Here is a 19,402-nt window from a genome sequence, read left to right as displayed (position 1 = left end):
GGCACCAAAACCTTCCAAATTCCACGGTGACTGAATTTGTTCAGCACTGAATCGGTCCACAGCCAATTCTCTATGTGGCAGATATGAAAAGCTGTGTGTCTGTCAAGAAAAAGAAGTGCCACTGACTGAAAACAAATTGGCACTATCACTACCCCCCAGATAAGGCTGGCACTGCAGACAGTGTGGTGACAGATTTTGTATGGTGGCTTGCGGTGACGCCCTGTGATTTTGCCGTGCGCTGAGGCAGATCACCACAGGGTTTTTCTTTGCTTGGCCGCACCAACCGTCTGTTGGGGCTTAATTAACATGGCCGTCAACACTCCCAAGATGCAGCTGACCAGCGCCAAACCCAAGAGTTAGACTCCTCCATGTATGCAGAAACGTAATTATATAGGTCCTGTAATGGAAATGACCTGTTTGTAGAATTGTTTGTATTTTGATAGTATTTGGAGATGTATTTAATTATATAATGATCTATAGATGAGCAGCCCATTGTAGTGGCCCAATACTACAACATATTTCATTTCCTGATAGTGATCTATGAACACTTAATTAAATAGGCAAAGTAGAATTTTGTGACAAACAATTGTACTACTACTGCTTGATTCATAGATCGATAATTCAGACAACTTTTCCGCAGTCCAAAAGGTCAGCATTGTTTGTTCTGCCATGTGACAGAGACTTTATTCCATTTATTCACTCAGATTTAGCTAGCTTGCGTGCTTTGCTGAACTCCAGGTTTGGCATCAAAAGGCAATATGAGAGGATGTGCAGAAGTGAGCAACAGAGAGCGACAACATAAATCTTACTCAATTCAAGAAGAAGCTTTATTTATTTACCAAACAAGGAAAAAAAACACTTGTAAAAGAGATCACAGATTAAACAGTAGGCTGGACCATTGTACGTAAACAGCAGGTTTATCCTACTAGAATAACTCTCAATAACAACAAAATATACTGTAAAGATACTTTCTTTTCTAGTCATATCAAGTAATTCAACAAGTTGTAATTTGAACTCTGTACATAAAGTCTAAAATGGAATATAGGCTTGTTTCTAATGTAATTTGACCACCATCCCGAATCTGTATCAAAGCATTTGCATTGAGACGGTGTGTGTAGTAACAGAGTTACAGTGGAATAAACTTCTAATGTAAACACAATATTCTCACTTAAGTCATGTTTTTGAAGTTACCCATGTTCAACTGAATGCCAAAACAAAGCAAGATTTTATGCACTGCCCTGTTTGTGATCAATGTGAATTGTTGTCACCAATGCAGTAAGCTGATGAGCGAGTACAACAATAAGGACTTGTAAATAGACATATGCAAAAACCAAAAAATGTCACAATCTTTTGGAAAATACAGTCAACTGAGTTCCATCTCTCCTCTTGACATTCCAATGAAACTGATATGTGGTCAATATGTCAGATCATAGTATCGCTGTCTAATAAAACATGTGTGGATATTTATGTCAAATGACTTATGATCTAATTCAATAATAAAACCACCCCTTAGTTAACATTTACATTTTAGTCATTTAGCAAACGCTGTTATCCAGAGACATGCCTAATGGCATCTAGAGCAGGGATGGGGAACTGGTCCTTTTGCACGCCTGCGGATGAATTTCCCCCCAAAAAACAAAAACATTCTGCTCAGGGCCCCCAAAAGTCTAGGGCTGTCTCTGACTGCATGTGCGATTATGGATGTGGGTATGCAGCCCCGTGAGCCACTGCGGCCCCTCATAATGACTTCAGATTTATGGTGGCTCCCACCCACATCAAAGTTGCCCATCCCTGGACTAGAACATCAAAGGAGGAGCAAACATGTTCTAAGGTTTGGGATATGCAAAGAAATGCCCAATTTAATCACATACAGTAACACACATTTCCAATTTCCCAAACAACACGGATCATCTGAGTCTCTTTGCAGGTAGAGCAGCAGCTCATCATAACAGGAAACATTCATCAGAGAATATACATGCAGAACTCCCTCAAAGGGCAACTATCTTAAAGGGTAATATATGTCTTATGACTCTATAGGCTCCCAGGCTGTTCCACCACCAGTTTGTCAAATGTAAACAAGCTTTATATGTAAGGCAGAGAGCTAACAAAGAGGAGGAGACAGACTAAGAGCATTAAATGGATTAGAAACAGAGAAAGTCTGCATTTGGTGAACATCTGTGCCAGTATACAGCACCAATAATGCCACCTGGTTACTTGACTCTCTTAGTCGATTGAGATAGTTTCTGAACTGGGGACCTATGAGTTACGCAAATTTATTTCAAGTTAGGATTCAGAACCTTCAGGAGCCTTGTGCTACATATGTAGGATCTTAATTTTAGTCAGTTTGCTACAGCAGGAAAATCATCCTCCAGCAACAGGACATTGTGAATTATTATGTGGATTATAATTAATGGACATTTTCATAAGGGTTGATAAAACACATTTTTAGGGCAAATCAAGTTGGAAATGTCTAAATGGAAACAAACTTTAGAAGCCTTTTTAAACCTTAAATGCACTAAATGGTTGCATTTCCTGCTGTGCATGTAAATTCTCAGCAACAAAAGACTAATCAAATTAAGATCCTACATCTGTATAGTAGTAATTGCCATGTTTCAGTGAATTGTTGCTCCACTGGGCACAGACGTCAGTTCAACGTCTAGTTTTGATTTACATTTGGTGGAGTTGTCATCCAATGTGAATTCAACGTGAAATCAACAACAAAAGAATCACAGTCATTGGATTTAGGCTAAAATTCCCTTACATTGATTACTTTTTGCAAATTCAACCAGTTTTCCACGCTGATTCAACATCATCACATTGAATTATTTTGTTAAAATGACGTAGAAATAATTTTCTTCAGGCTTGTCACTGCACTGTCAGTGACAGCCAGAGTAATGAGACTCATCGTCAGTGGCTAAACTGAAATGCACTCCCAGAAAAGGGAAAACTGCAGGCTAATTTGAGAGATAACGACACACACTCCCACCCCTCGTCACAGAGAGGAAAGTGCTGCACTCATTCCCCTGACGTGGCCAGAATAAACCCACGTTTGTCTGAAGGCTCCTGGGGTGTGATATTGGACAAAGTGTGATGGTCATTGTAGGTCTTTGCATGTTTCTGAGGATGTATGAGCGTAGAGTGCATGAGTGTTGTGAGTCTGTGTGGGTGTCTTTGTGTAGGAGAATAGTTTGTGTAGTGTGTTTGTACAGGGGGCCTGTAGGACTGTGTGTGTGTGTGTGTGTGTGTGTCTATGTGTGTGTGTTACTGACTGACTAAGTACAGTAACCTAAAACCTAGGCCATTGAGTACAGCTTTAAAGATATCTCTCTTTACCAAAACCAACATTTTAGAACACAAATCAGAAAGGGCTGTGTACAAAGAGGTGGTCTTCTTAGTATGCCAGGTCGGGTTTAGGAGGTGATGTGATCAAGCTGTGCTCAGTCACTGGAATAGTTATATCACTTGCTGCAGGAGAGGACAGGCTCCCCCTCTTCCTTCCAGAGAAAAACAGCTTTTCTATTTCAGTTACTGTAGCCTGTCCCTTGGGCAAAACACCAGCTTCCCTCGTAGCACCATTGAAGGACCCCTCTGGCATTGCAGTATTTCGGAAATGTTTAAGGGCTCAGGAAACACTGTGATCCCCTTATGGCCAAGGTGAAGAACCTCCCACTGCCATTGTTCCTGCCTCATAGTAGGACTCCTCAGGCAATTCTGTAGTCAGTCCATATCTCAAGATAACACTCAGGAATCAGAAGATGTGTTTCAATGTGCTGAATCCGGACATGTGGAAACTCTCTTAGATAGTTATCTTTTATGTTTCTTTGGCAATGCAGCAGCTCTGGTCACCAGCACCTCAGGCAATGCAGTACAGCAGTCTTTGATAAGGAAGGACCCCTCAGGCAATACGGTAATCAAAGGTGTCCTTCTCCATGTAGTCAGTCCAGGTAGAGGAGGGCATGCTGCGGTAAGGGTCGAGCAAGATACGGAAGCAGCGTATGATCAGGAGGCCCAAAACGAGGAAAAGGATGAGGACAAAGATGAAGGCTGCCTTCGCCTCCAATGTCAAAAAAGAGGATGAGGACAGGTCTGATTCAGAGGCAGTCGGGGTACTGCTCAGGAAATCCTCATCCATCTTGGGCGAAGTTGGGTCACTGATAAACTCTCCCTCCTTCTTCACCCTCACCACCCGTCACACAAGCACTGAGGAGGTCAACTCAGTGTGGTAGGTAGAGGGATAGTGACGCTGCTGGTGGCTGTGGAAAACCAAAGGAGTTATTGTCTTGTAGTGTGTAAGTGGAAAAAATACATTCTCTTTTTTCTGTTTTCTGTTTTTGTCTTATGAAATTCTATATGCAGGGCTCCCTTGTGAAAGAGAACCTGGTCTCAATGGTGACTCCCTTCTTAAATAAAGGTACAAATTCAAAACTTTTTAAAAAAACATTTTCAAAACCTGTTGAAATGATTTCATGATCGACTTTAATGTTTCCAAAAAGAGTTTCAGGTAACAAACTGCACATTTGTTGTCGTTCTTTAAAAGCACTATTCTTACCATCTTCAGGAGTTAACCTACAACTGACCATAAAATATAAGAAATTCAACAGTTTTTCCTCCTCTCCTTCCTCCCTGCTAGGGCTATTCCTCCCGAACTGCGCCATGAGACGCTCGATTTTATTGATTGAAAAAAAAAAATCCCCTTGCCTCCCTCTTTCAGAATAACCTAGCCCTGTTGTGTGAGAGGGCACGTACAGTGGCATGGGGTTAGCACTTAGACCTCGTTAGTCTACTGTGAAGACTGAAGAAAAGAGGCTGCCATCCTTTCAGCTCGAGGGCTGGACCAAGTAAATTCACTGCGTGTGTCTCTGAGCATGGTGTGAATGGTAAAGGGTGCAGTGTTACGATGCAGTGTGGTGTTTGTGATCGTAATAGGGAGAAAAACAAGTAGGAAAGTGTGAGTGACAACAGAGCTGTTCTTGTGAACGTGATTACATAATCACAGGGGTGTTGAGCTGTGCCTGATATATGTAAGTATATTGGTATGGATGGAGATCCCAAAAATATATGTATTACATATGTAATTTGATCACCCTGTTGCAGGATAAATGTCTTGCAATGCAGGACATTTTTTAATTGTAGTGTATGTGAGGTTGAAAAAGGCTTCTGAAGTTAGTAATTGCAATTTAGATATTTTAGACTTATCCATTATGAAAAAGTATCAACCCCTACAACAATATCCATGAATTATAATCCAAATAATAATGCACATTTCTTGTTGATGCAGGATTATTTTCCCGCTGTAGCAAACTGCCTCAAATTAACATCCTACATCTGTATATCCAATTGCAGAGAATTTTATTTCTGGACATTTACCCTCAAAGCTTGGGAGAAATGTTAACTTGTCAGCAATAAATCTTATTTGTGGGGATATATCCATATATATCCCAGAATATGGCCAGTACTATTTTATTGCAGAAACTTGAAATTATAGCTAGCTTTTAAGCAAAAATTATAATTTGGACAAATATTACTATTAATCCTCCACCTGTAACCGTTGAATCAAGAGATTATTAAGCAGCACGCCTGACATAAAAGTGTTTAATCATCAAAATGCCAAAGAGATCTAGCTTCTTACGTAATAGTAGGCAACAGAAGTCTGACCTTTTTGTATGTTTCATAATGTTCCACTGTCTGGGAGCAACAGGATCATGAGCAGGTGGTATTGCATAGGCAGGTGGGTGTATAAATCGTGCTATGATTACTGGCTTTTCTCCTAGTCCCCAGTGTGCCCCATGCTCCCCAGTGTGTGGCTGCTTTGTCATGCAGACGTTACTGGCGATAAAGCTGGGGCCCCAGTGCCAGCGGTCTGGGGTGCTCCACTGAGGCCAGTGAGTCTCTGATCCATGGTCACGCTCCGTGGCGTCATGGTGATGGGGAAATGGGAGTTGAAGGGCGTCGCCAGGGAGCCGTAGACGTAAGCAGGCGCCACAGGGCACCTGGGCGTGTTCCAAAACGGCCAACAGCCCTGTGCAGATTTATGTTTACGTCTGGCTCTCTCTCTGTTTGTCTTGTCTCTGTTTTGTCTGTTTGTAAGTCTGTTTGTCTTTTTCTATCACAGTTAATGTTTTTCTCTCTTTGTATTTTAGATTTCTCTTTGTTTCTGTTTAGCTTTCTCTGTTCACGCTTACATTTGTCTGTTTCTATTAATCAGTCTGTTTGTGTGACTCCCTGTGAAACTGTCCCTACGTCTATCTGTCCGTCAGTCAGTCTGTTTGTTTTCCCCTCTACTGTCTGTCTCTTTCCATTTCAACTACTTTGTTTCCCCCACAGTTGATCAGACCCCACGTTCCTCATCCTCGTCAGTCTTCGTCGCTATCTATTCATCTGGTAACCTCTTACCCCAATGCAATATACCCTTCTGTGTTCCCAGCCTATTTATTCATAACTCTACTCCTCTGTCACTTTGTCACCCAATGCAGCGCCTCTCTCGCCTCTGTCTGCCTTTCAGAGGCCACTTATGGGCTCCTTGTCAGGTAATCCATCAAAGTTCTTTCTCAAAATGATATTTTGTCAATGCTGCCTCAAAAACCCATGGTGTCACAGAGTGACAGCCTCAATATTTGAACCCTTTGCTCCTTAACACTGTTAAATGTAACTATATGTAATTGATAATGTAATCTGTTATCCTCAAATAGTAATTATTTATCATGACAGGGCCATATACAATAACAAGTAATGCTGCATACTCCAAGAAAGGTTAAAATCTCACCTTTCTGGTAAAAATTGCTGAGGTGTAGTCACGTTTGAAGACACAAGCTCAAGTACACTGTACAAATATTGGTACGGCTGGCTTCCTGGTTAAGCGAGCAGTGTGTCAAGAAGCAGCGCGGCTTGGCAGGGTCGTGTTTCGGAGGACGCATGGTTCTTCACCTTCGCCTCTCCCGAGTCCTTACGGGAGTTGCAGCAATGGGACAAGACTGTAACTACCAATTGGATATCACGAAATTGGGGAGAAAAAGGGGGAAAAAGTACCCAAAAATGTTTTGGTCAGAACCGGTACCAGAACCACACAGGTCCCTTAAACAGGGGACTTACATCTAAGAGGTTGGTATGTGTGAGGTTCTTCATCTACACTCTTAGAAAAAAGGGTTCCAAAAGGGTTCTTTGGCTGTCCCCAAAAGATAACCAATTTTTGGTTCCATGTAGAACCCTTCTACCTGCAACCAAAAAGGGTTCTTTAAAGGGTTCTCCTATGGGGACAGCTGAAGAACCCTTTAAGGTTCTAGATAGCACCTGTACATTCCCATATATCTGTTTTACAGGCCAGCAGCCTCCACAAAGATCACAACACAATGCCCATGGGATCTTTATCAACTACGCAAATACTTCATCTCAAAGCTACTTTTAGATATGAAAGATATATATTACTGTAAAATATGAACCCTACCAAACCAACCACACCATATGTTACTAATGCCATTCAACTTCATGCCTGTGTGGCTGAGACTGTCATGTTTGCAATCTTGTCAATATACAGACAGCCACCATTTTCTACTCCGTAATGTTCTAAAATCTACTTCTACTCCGTAATGATGCTAAAATGGCGCCGGAGCAGAAGGAAAACGTTTTATGTGCCCCCAACCGATTGTGTTTTTTTGTTAGTTTATCTGCGTTGTTTGTAACTTATTTTTTTTTACTATTTTTGTACATAATGTTGCCGCTACCGTCTCTTATGTCCGAAAATAACTTCTACACATCAGGACTGCGATTACTCACCACGGACTAGCAGAATCCTTTTTCTTCTTTCACGATTCTGACGAGCCCGAGGTGGAGGATATACGGCTCCCTCTGGAACAGGCCCTGACCCCAGTGATCTGCGTGAAGAGGAGGCGGAGAAAGAGAGGCCGGAGGTCGGGCTGCCTTCTGAGGAGTAGGAGGCGATCGAATAATCCCACACTCCCCTCAATTCTGCTTGCAAACATGCAAACTTTGGACAATAAAATGGACGAGTTATTGGGAAGATTAAACCACCAACGGGACATTAAAAACTGTAACATCTTATGCTTCACGGAGTCGTGTCTGAACGACGACAATATCAACATACAGCTGGCTGGTTATATGATGTACCGGCAGGATAGAACAGTGGCGTCTGGTAAGACAAGGGGCGGTGGTCTATGTATTTTTGTAAACAACAGCTGGTGAAAGATATCTAAGGAAGTCTTGAGCCATTGCTCGCCTGAAGTAGAGTTTTTCATGATAAGCTGCAGACCACATTACCTACCGAGAGAGTTCTCATCTATATTCTTTGTAGCTGTTTACATACCACCACAGTCAGAGGCTGGCACCAAGATAGCATTGAATGAGCTGTATTTCGCCACAAGCAAACAAGAAAAAAACTCAGCAAGAGGCGGCGCTCCTAGTAGCCGGGGACTTTAATGCAGGGAAACTTAAATCAGTTTTACCTCATTTCTATCAACATGTTAAATTTGCAACCAGAAGGAAAGAACTCTGGACCACTTATACTCCACTCACAGAGATGCATACAAAGCTCTCCCTCAGCCTTCATTTGGCAAATCTGATCATAATTCTATCCTTCTGATTCCTGCTTACAAGCAAAAATTAAAGCAGGAAGCACCAGTGACTAGATCAATAAAAAAGTGGTCAGATGAAGCAAATGCTAAGCTACAGGACTGTTTTGCTAGCACAGACTGGAATAAGTTCCGGGAATCCTCCAATGGCATTGAGAAGTACACCACATCTGTCATTGGCTTCCTCAATAAGTGCATCGATGACGTCGTCCACACAGTGACCTACGTACATACCCCAACCAGAAACCATGGATTACAGGTAGCATCCGCACTGAGCTAAAGGCTAGAGCGGCAACTTTCAAGGAGCAGGACTCTAACCCGGAAGCTTATAAGAAATCCTGCTATGTCCTCCGATGAAACACCAGCTCTGACACTCATCGGATGTGGCTGGGCCTGCAAACCATTAGACTACAAAGGGAAGCACAGCCAAGAGCTGCACAGTGAAACGAAACTACTGGACGAGCTAAACTACTTCTATGCTCGTTTCGAGGCAAATAACACTGAAACATGCATGAACCGGAAGACTGTGTGATCACGCTTTCCACAGCCGATGTGAGTAAGACCTTTAGACAGGTCAACATTCACAAGGCTTTCAGGGCCAGACGGATTACCAGGACATGTACTGCGAGAATGCGCTGACCAACTTGCAAGTGTCTTCACTGACATTTTCAACCTCTCCCTGTCCGAGTCTGTAATACCAACATGTTTTAAGCAGACCACTATAGTGCTTGTGCCCAAGAACACTAAAGTAACCTGCCTAAATGACTACCGACCCGTAGCACTCACGTCTGTAGCCATGAAGTGCTTTGAATGGCTGGTCATGGCACACATCAACACCATCATCCCAGAAACCCTAGACCCACTCCAATTTGCATACTGCCCCAACAGTCTCTATTGCACTCCACACTGCCCTTTCCCACCTGGACAGAAGGGACACTATGTGAGAATGCTATTCATTGACTACAGCTCAGCGTTCAACACTATAGTGCCCGCAAAGCGTATCAATAAGCTAAGGACCCTGGGACTAAACACCTCCCTCTGCAACTAGATCCTTGACTTCCTGACGGGCCACCCCCAGGTGGTAAGGGTAAGTAACAACACATCCGCCACGCTGATCCGCAACACAGGGGCCTCTCAGGGGTGCGCGCTCAGCCCCCTCCTGTACTCCCTGTTCACTCATAACTGCACGGCCAGGCACGACTCCAACACCATCATTAAATTTGCCGATGACACAACAGTGGTAGGCCAGATCACCGACAACAACGAGACAGCCTATAGGGAGGAGGTCAGAGACCTGGCCGTGTGGTGCCAGGACAACAACCTCTGCCTCAACGTGATCAAGACTAAGGAGATGTCTGTGGACTACAGGAAAAAGAAGACCGAGCATGCCCACATTCTCATCGACGGGGCTGCAGTGGAGCAGGTTGAGAGCTTCAAGTTCCTTGGTGTCCACATCACCAACAAACTAACATGGTCCAAGCACACCAGAACAGTCGTGAAGCGGGCACGGCAAAACCCCCTCAGGAGACTGAAAAGATTTGGCATGGGTCCACAGATCCTCGAAAGGTTCTACAGCTGCATCAACGAGAGCATCCTGACTGGTTGCATCACTGCCTGGTATGGTAACTGCTCGGCCTCCGACCGCTAGGCACTACAGAGGGTATTGCGAACGGCCCAGTGCATCACTGGGGCCAAGCTTCCGGCCATCCAGGACCTCTATACCAGGCGGTGTCAGAGGAAGGCTATGAAAATTGTCAAAGACTCCAGCCACCCTAGTCATAGACTGTTCTCTCTGCTACCACACGGCAAGCGGTACCGGACCGCCAAGTCTAGGTCCAAGAGGTTTCTAATCACCCCCAAGCCATAAGACTCCTGAATATCTAGTCAAATGGCTACCCAGAATATTCATATCGCCCCCCCCCCCCCCACACACAGCTCTGAAGTGACAACGATATTGAAGAGTCTGCTTAGGAGACAAATACTCTCAACTGTTTGAATAATAAAAATAGAGTTTAAGTTACCTGTGATGAATACTGAAAACAAAAACTGTAATTTCTATATGCAGGAAATCCTATTTTAATAATGGGCATGGTAAGAATTGACTACCAAAGTGCAAGTCATAATTCCCATGACACCTAGCAAAATCTGAAAAGCGGTTCCTTCATTTATTCCATATGATATTTTTAGATTAACTTAAAATAAGGTCTGTGTTTGGTTTAGGCTTACACCACCTTGCCAGTTTTATAACTGTAGATATCCATAGGATATAACTCTGATCAATATAAGCGAAGATAATTTTTTTTATAGAATGGATTTATGAAAATATGTTGACAAACGTTACCTAGTGAGATTTACACGGGTATCAAAACGCCGAGGCGGTTTAAGCACAAAACACAGACCTTATTTGAAGTAGATCAAGACATTCTCTATGGAAGACATGAATGGTAAAATAACGAAGGAACCCCTTTCAAGTTCAGCCGCAAGTTATTACAGGAATTATGACGCGTCGACTATTTCTCTCTAAACCATATACCTTTGACTATTACGAGCCTGCTGCTGCCTACCACCGCTCAGTCAGACTGCTCTATCAAATATGAAATCATAGATTTAACTATAATATAATAAACCTTAGGTCATTAATATGGTCAAATCCGGAAACTATCATCTCGAAAACATTATTCTTTCAGTGACATACGGCACCGTTCCGTATTTTATCTAACGGGTGGCATCCATAAGTCTAAATATTCCTGTTACATCGCACAACCTACAATGTTATTTCATAGTTCCGTAAAATTCTGGCAAATTATTTCGCAACGAGCCAGATTCTGTATACCCTGATTCTGCGTGCAACAAACGCAAGAGAACTGACACAATTTCACCTGGTTAATATTGCCTGCTAACCTGGATTTCTTTTAGCTAAATATGCAGGTTTAAAAATATATACTTCTGTGTATTGATTTTAAGAAAGGCATTGATGTTTATGGTTAGGTACAGTCGTGCAACGATTGTGCTTTTTTTCCGCAAATGCGCTTTTGTTAAATCATCCCCGTTTGGCGAAGTCTGCTGTCTTTGTTAGGAAGAAATAGTCTTCACAGTTCGCAACAAGCCAGGCGGCCCAAACTGCTGCATATACCCTGACTCTGTTTGCAAGAGAAGTGACACATTTTCTCTAGTTAAAATCAATTAATGTTAGCAGGCAATATTAACTAAATATGCAGGTTTAAAAATATATACTTGAGTATTGATTTTAAGAAAGACATTGATGTTTATGGTTAGGTACACGTCGGAGCAAAGACAGTCCTTTTTCGCGAATGCACACCACATCGATTATATGCAAAGCAGGACAGGCTAGATAAACTAGTAATATCATCAACCATGTGTAGTTAACTAGTGTTTATGATTGATTGTTTTTTATAAGATAAGTTTAATGCTAGCTAGCAACTTACCTTGGCAACGTAAAGCAGGTGGTTAGAGCGTTGGGCTAGTTAACGTAAGGTTGCATCCCCAAGCTGACAAGGTAAAAATCTGTCGTTTTACCCCTGAACAAGGCAGTTAACCCACCGTTCCTAGGCCGTCATTGAAAATAAGAATGTGTTCTTTAACTGACTTGCCAGGTTAAATAAAGGTTAAAAAAAAAAAAAAAAAAAAAAAAAGATTTATAATATATATATATTTTTTCAATAAATAAATAAAAATTCGGCAAATCGGTGGCCAAAAATACCGATTACCGATTGCTATGAAAACTTGAAATCGGCCCCAATTAATCGGCCATTCCGATTAATCGGTCGACCTCTAATGTACATACTGCCTCAACTAACCGGTGCCCCGCACATTGACTCTGTACCGGCACCCCCCTGTTTTATATTGTTATTTTTTACTGCTCCTCTTTAATTACTTGTTACTTTCATCTCTTATTATTATCCATATTGTTTGAAACTGCACTGTCGGTTAGGGGCTTGTAAGTAAGCATTTCACTGTAAGGTGACGGTAACCTTACATTCACTGTAAGGTGACTGTAACCTGTTGTATTCGGCGCATGTGACTAATACTATTTGATTTGATTAATATCCCAATTATTGTGCAATAAATTGTCATTTTTGCCATGAATTCACACTAACAGGTGGCAATCTGACAATCTTGATACTTAATTCTGACTTGTAAGACTACAGGTTTTCGTCTATTGGATAGAAAATTGACTTTGCCTTTCCAATCAGAAAACCCACTGCATTATTCAGTGGATCAAGCATGGCTCTTTCATCTCAACACGAGCAGTCTGAGAGGACATTCATCTAGTTCCACAACAGAGAGCATAGACGATGAGAATACTGACCAATCATTTACTTCACATTCTTGGCATCCCACCCAAACATCCATCTGGGAGTATGGTATAATACATTAACATGGCTGGAATTTGATTACTGTTATCTCTTCCACTGCCAGGGAGACAGAGAGAGGGGGAGAATACATATCTATCCGCAGATAGTCAGTATTTACGTGTGAAAAAAAGAGAGATCGCAGGTTTCTATAATGCGTAGAGGTGTGTGTATATGTGTGAGTGGGATAGGTGTGATTCATTAATATTGTACACTTCAGCATTTCTGGATGATTCAAGAATACACATAGCTGATTCTGGGTCAACTATACTTTTTCATATGACATCAATACTTTTTTTAAATGTAAAAACGTATCAGCATTTGAGTTGCTCATACGAGATAGGGCTGCTCTTTACAAACACTGAAATAAATGCCTCTGGTTTGTTTTTTCTACAAATTCGACAGCAGTTCATGGCTCATGGTCGATATGCACCACATATGAAATGTGAGTCAAATGTGAAAGAAGAATGCATAGGAAATGTCCACTACTTGAGACTAATATAAATCTCATGATTTTGCAATCTTCCTGTGACAATTACAGACAAAAGGGAATGAAAAACTGAATAATTCAGTGGTTAGGATAGGAATTATGGGTAACACAATGCTATGGAGAGCACCGCGAATGTAATAATATTCAGACTATCAATGACTTCTGGTAAGTGTAGACTGGGGTCACCTTAACAGACCTGCTACATTTTTGCTGGGCGTGAGCCGCAAGTGAAACTACACTTCCATTGCGGTCAATGAAAACCTGCTACACTGGCCGTGTGAGTGAAGCAAAGCTGCATGCTGCGAGTTAAAATTATGCTCTGGTTCTATTTCCAAGAAAACAATGTGTGCGGGCTCACATCCGAGAACACTGGATCACGTGGCTCGCACCTCTTCCTCTGGGATTTATACGCGTCCAATGTATCATGTAAAACCTACAATGCTTTCCCTCTTCATCCAGTGTATCAATTCTGTAAGTCTGTACACTGAGCATTTAGAAGAGAATTTCAACAACAAAAATATATCCTAATGGTTATTTTTAACAGGAATACAGAGAATACTGACATTATTAGGCTAAATCCGCACTGTAAAGTTGGTTTGATGAACCACATAGTTGTTGGGACCCCCAGGCGAGGGTTGAGCCGACGACCCTTATTCCACTACATTTCATTTTGTACAACAGTAGTAAGGTTTGAGTACAGAATTGGCTTCATTAAGATTGATTCACATCCCTTCCCTTTCAAACCCTATGCTTAAAACACTCGTGTTACTCGTGGTAAATAATGGTCAACTACTGTATGACTGCTTCCGGTTGACCCTCTCAGCCGCACTCGAGCCCTTTGGGGGATATGGTAACGTCGCGCTGCCATGCATCACTGTTGCTATTAGCCTTGCGTAGTCATTATCGATCTCCCATTGTGTTCTTTGTCTGTGGCGGTAATGGCAGCTGTCACTTAGGATGACTCATGTGGCGCCAGCACGGTGAGCCAGCGTGGTGAGCTCTGTAGCCGGTAACAGCCCAAACATTAATGTAATCGGCGACTGACGGCGCTCACAGCTCCCTGAAGAACTGAATGAGGGCCTGAACACTGCTGATGCCACAGACTGTCTTACACAGGTAACCGTGGGTTGCAGGCATAGCTGAGGGAAGTATGGGTGCTAAGGGTGCTGCAGCACCCCCTGAAAAATATATTTTTTTAAATACTTTAAAAAATATATACACTACCGTTCAAAAGTTTGGAGTCACTTAGAAATGTCCTTGCTTTTGAAAGAAAAGCAATTTTTTTTGTCCATTAAAATAACATCAAATTGATCAGAAATAGAGTGTAGACACTTAATGTTGTAAATGACTATTGTAGCTGGAAACGGCAGGTTTTTTATGGAATATCTACGTACATAGGCGTACAGAGGTCCATTATCAGCAACCATCACTCCTGTGTTCCAATGGCACGTTGTGTTAGCTAATCCAAGTTTATCATTTTAAAGGCTAATTGATCATTAGAAAACCCTTTTTCAATTATGTTAGTACAGCTGAAAACTGTTGTTCTGATTAAAGAAGCAATACAACTGGCCTTCTTTAGACTAGTTGAGTATCTGGAGCATCAGCATTTGGGGGTTCAATTACAGGCTCAAAATGGCCAGAAACAAAGAACTTTCTTCTGAAACTCATCAGTCTATTCTTGTTCTGAGAAATGATGGCTATTCCATGCGAGAAATTGCCAAGAAACTGAAGATCTCATACAACGCTGTGTACTACTCCCTTCACAGAACAGCGCAAAACGGCTCTAAACAGAATAGAAAGAGGAGTGGGAGGCCCCGGTGAACAACTGAGCAAGAGGACAAGTACATTAGAGTATCTAGTTTGAGAAACTGTCACAACATCCACAGAAGGTGGCGCCTCTCCTCGGTCGAGCGGCGCTCGGCGGTCGTCGTCGCCGGCCTACTAGCTGCCACCGATCTGTGTTTCAGTGTCTATTAGTTATGTCTGTTTTTTGTGTGCACCTGTTTTGTGTTTGTCATTAGTGGGGGGGTATTTAGTCTGTCTGTGTTTAGCTAGGATTTGTGCGGGATTGTTCGTTGTTACGTGTGGTGTTACTTATATGATATAGGCATTAGGGTTGCCGGGCTGCGCCCCGTCTGCCTTTTGAGCGGAGCTTCTTTTTTTGTCATTTTTCCTGACTGTTATGCTCCCAGCCGTATGTGAAACTTACCCGTGGATTTATTAAATTAAGATTGTTCCAACGGACCTCAGTCTCCTGCGCTTGACTCACTCCTTAAACTGTTCATTCCGCTCGTGACAGAAACAGACGCCTCACAAGTCCTCAAATGGCAGCTGTAATGAATAGTACCAACAAAACACCAGTCTCAACGTCAACAGTGAAGAGGCAACTCCGGGATGCTGGCCTTCTAGTTCCTCTGTCCAATGTCTGTGTTCTTTTGCCCATCTTAATCTTTTCTTTTTATTGGCCCGTCTGAGATATGGCTTTTTCTTTGCAACTCTGCCTAGAAGGCCAGCATCCCGGAGTCGCCTCTGCACTGTTGACGTTGAGACTGGTGTTTTGCGGGTACTATTTAATGAAACTGTCAGGATTCAATCTTTGGAATTACAAGAGTTGTTGCCCTGTCCCTTTCTCTGCCATTGCCATTCTAATGGAATCCAGAAAGAACAAAACCCTGTCCTCAAACATTTACATCAAAAGGTGCAAAGTTATTTACATTTTAGTCATTTAGCAGACGCTCTTATCCAGAGCGACTTCGAACCCACAACCCTGGCGTTGCAAACACCATGCTCTACCAACTGAGCTACAGGGAAGTTATGGGCAAAGACACAAAACATCCACATCAAATTAAATATTTTTCTTGATCAAATTTTTTATTTCACCTTTATTTAACTAGGCAAGTCAGTTAAGAGCAAATTCTTATTTACAATGACGGCCTACCCCGGCAAAAACCAGATGACACAGGGCCAATTGTGCACCGCCCTACGGGACTCTAAATCACGGCCGGATGTGATACAGCCTGGATTCAAACCAGGGACTGTAGTGACACCTCTTGCACTGAGATGCAGTGCCTTAGACTGCTGTGCCACTCAAAAAACAACCACTTTTTGTGTTGTATTAATTTTGCATCCTTACAAACCTCTTAATATAAATGTACATTATATTGTATTGTACATAGGTTGGTCATTTATAGGTTTGTACCTGTAGACTTTCCATCACCATGAAGAAAAACAATGGCCAATACAGTAATTGAGTACATTCAAGCATCAGGTGGTTTGTGATGATGTGATGTGATGATATGGCTCATTTGGTAGAGCAGGGCGCATGCAATGCGAGGGTTGTGGCTTCGATTCCCACGGGAGACCAATATGAAAATGTACGCACTCACTAGCATAAGATCATTTTAGTTTTCACATAGAAATAAGTTGCATTTGCAAAGTATTTCAAGAAACTGGGAAACATATCAAGCATGTGTTTTTATATTCCACACTTTACTAGTCCTGTATTAGTGGACTGATATAGACAGCTTCAGCTCTGGCAATTATTTAATTCTGATTTCCCCCCCAAACTACTTCCCATGACTATGGCTACAGGGTAGGGGAAAAAAGTAGTCGTAGGCTACAAGTGCTTCAGCCTCCAGCGTTAAGATTAATGGAGTTAGCCTGGAAGGGGAACAACCTAATTTCTCTTCACGTGACAATGTTTTCAGGCCCTGAGTAGGAACAGCTATAGCCACAGTTGTGATGCATCTAACAAGCTAAAGGTGTTATCTAGCTCAGGTCACGCGAGTCGTTACTCAGAGAATAACATGCTCTGAGGCTGATATGTGAGGACATCATAAAATGTTAAGAAATCATTCAGAAGTGTAACGGGAGGAATGCGGTTTGACACTTAAATACTCGGCCCTATCTCCGGCACTTTGTCCTCCCCAAACTCTGTTCTCACACTTATAGGCATCTGATGACAAATGATTCATACAGTATATCACTCATTGGATAATTGTATATGTGTGATACTAAAGTGTATTCAAACGCAATGTAAAGAACAGACTAATAGTATTGTTGTGTATCTTGAGCAATACAACAAAATACAGTAAGTTGAGGCACTGTACAGTACTTTTGTATTGAAATAAAATATTTGAAGTAAAAAAATATCCCTGCCATTCCCTGAGGAAGTGTCACAGCCAACTATATATATATATATATATGGTCGATTCCAAAGAAAATGTAACCTCTATCCAAGTTTTCTAACAGTCTTTCAAAACGCCTGTACCTGTATTTCAACATTTTTGTCAGACGTAGATAAGACTTAATCCGTTTGGGAATAAATCTGAATTTCCTGCATGATTGGAGTGCAATCCAACTCTCATTCCATCACATCCCTCAGTAAAATTATATTTTGTCCTTTTTAAAACTGCCTCTCTCTTTCACCCCCCCCCCCCCCCCACACACACGTTTAGTTACTATGAATTCCTGATTAAACATATTTTAAACAAAATGCACCCCTATCTCTGGAGGACAGAAGAAATTGTAAGAAATCCTTTTGAAGTAGAACAGGAGGAATGAGGTTTAACACTTAAATACTCCGGATACTAGTACATTGTGGCAAAACTCAAATGGCAACGTATTTACACTGATACATTCTTATACTTACAGCTATGCATACACACACTTTCATACTCACATCCATACACGAACCCCACCTTCAATAGGTCTGATCACATACAAGGCCCCTGGTTTGGCCTCATCTCCCTCACACTGGAGAGGCAATCGAGGAGGCTACTTCCTTACATCAAACTAGGCGTCGGTGCGGAGCTGATGTGCTCTGGCATTTCCATCACAGAGCGTACTCTCCAATTCTTACCCTCTCACTGTTAATTCTCGTCCTCTGTCTACCTTGCGCCTTATTTCTCTATTTTTATCTGTTTATGTAGCCTATCTTCCTTGGTCATGCATGTCTGTGATAGAGACAGAGATAATAAGACTTTATGGCAGACAACCGAGTTCTTAGAATCAAAACAGCACTGTAGAACAGCGTGTATAGTGTTAATTGCAGTGTAGCCTAGATTGCCTCTGGCTATGTCAGAGGGAATGTTTCTGTACTTGTATCAGTACATTTTAAGCTAATAACATAGACCTAACAATTATTGTAAATGTGTGTTTACCTTGTGTTATAATAACCTATGTATAATATAAACGGTAGGACTGACTTCATTCATTATAGGCTCCTGGTTGTAGTTAATTACATGTGAAAGCCCACAACAGCATTGCTGTTAGATGGCTTCATTAATTTAGTTAGCTATACTAAATTAATAATAGGCTAAAACTTGTCATGTATGGCTAGCTTTATTCAAAATAGCAGAACATACCTGCCAGGCTACAAGTCAGCTCTCCCGCGCTGCCTCTCTTTACGCGAAAATCGTCATGCGGACTTGTGCCCTCGTGGAGATTCAGTGCGGTGAATAAATAATACTGAGGTATTAATTTTGTATACTTCACTAGGCTAAAAGCAGCGTTTACTCGTTCATTCGTGTCGGTCAACCACTGAAAACATAAACGTGTCAAACTTTTGTCTGCCTCTTATCCATTTGGTGGAATTTCAACCACGCTCCGGTCTCCGCGTCCCACGTCTCCTCCCAGTTCCCACCCCTCCTCGTGCACTTCTCCAATCCCGCCTCTCAGTCACACAACAAGAGGATAATGGTGGTGTCTCGTTCCCTTAGCAACCAGTTGCTATAGTAATATTCCTCGGTAATTCAAAGTGTTGATGATGATGATGAAGAGTCCAGATGTATGACCACGACAGTTAGATTAGGCTAGTTATTCAATCAAACACATGTATTTTACAATTCGACCCTTAACCTAGGAAGAAACGTGTATCTCATAAACGTATGTGTGCTGTTGCAGGTAGCCTACTCCAAAAAACAGAGGATTCGCGAAATCCACTTTTTGCATAGTTG

At 42.0% G+C, this 19,402-nt stretch overlaps 1 long non-coding RNA gene across 2 annotated transcripts; it reads right to left on the bottom strand.

Moving 5' to 3' along the window:
• Positions 1 to 808: 808 nt before the first annotated feature.
• Positions 809 to 19,224, bottom strand: LOC123726760 (uncharacterized). Of its 2 annotated transcripts, XR_006758897.1 has the most exons (3): positions 18,812 to 19,224; positions 7,771 to 7,981; positions 809 to 4,253 (listed from the first exon to the last, which is right to left on the bottom strand). It is a non-coding gene; the product is annotated as an uncharacterized lncRNA (long non-coding RNA). The 2 variants fall into 2 exon arrangements; XR_006758896.1 differs by lacking the exon at positions 7,771 to 7,981.
• Between the last annotated feature and the right edge of the window lie 178 nt (positions 19,225 to 19,402).

Source organism: Salmo salar, chromosome ssa14 (assembly GCF_905237065.1).
Source record: "Salmo salar chromosome ssa14, Ssal_v3.1, whole genome shotgun sequence".
Lineage (NCBI taxonomy): Eukaryota > Metazoa > Chordata > Actinopteri > Salmoniformes > Salmonidae > Salmo > Salmo salar.
The sequence above is the reverse complement of the archived record's forward strand: the minus strand, read 5'-3'. Positions and strand labels throughout refer to the sequence as shown.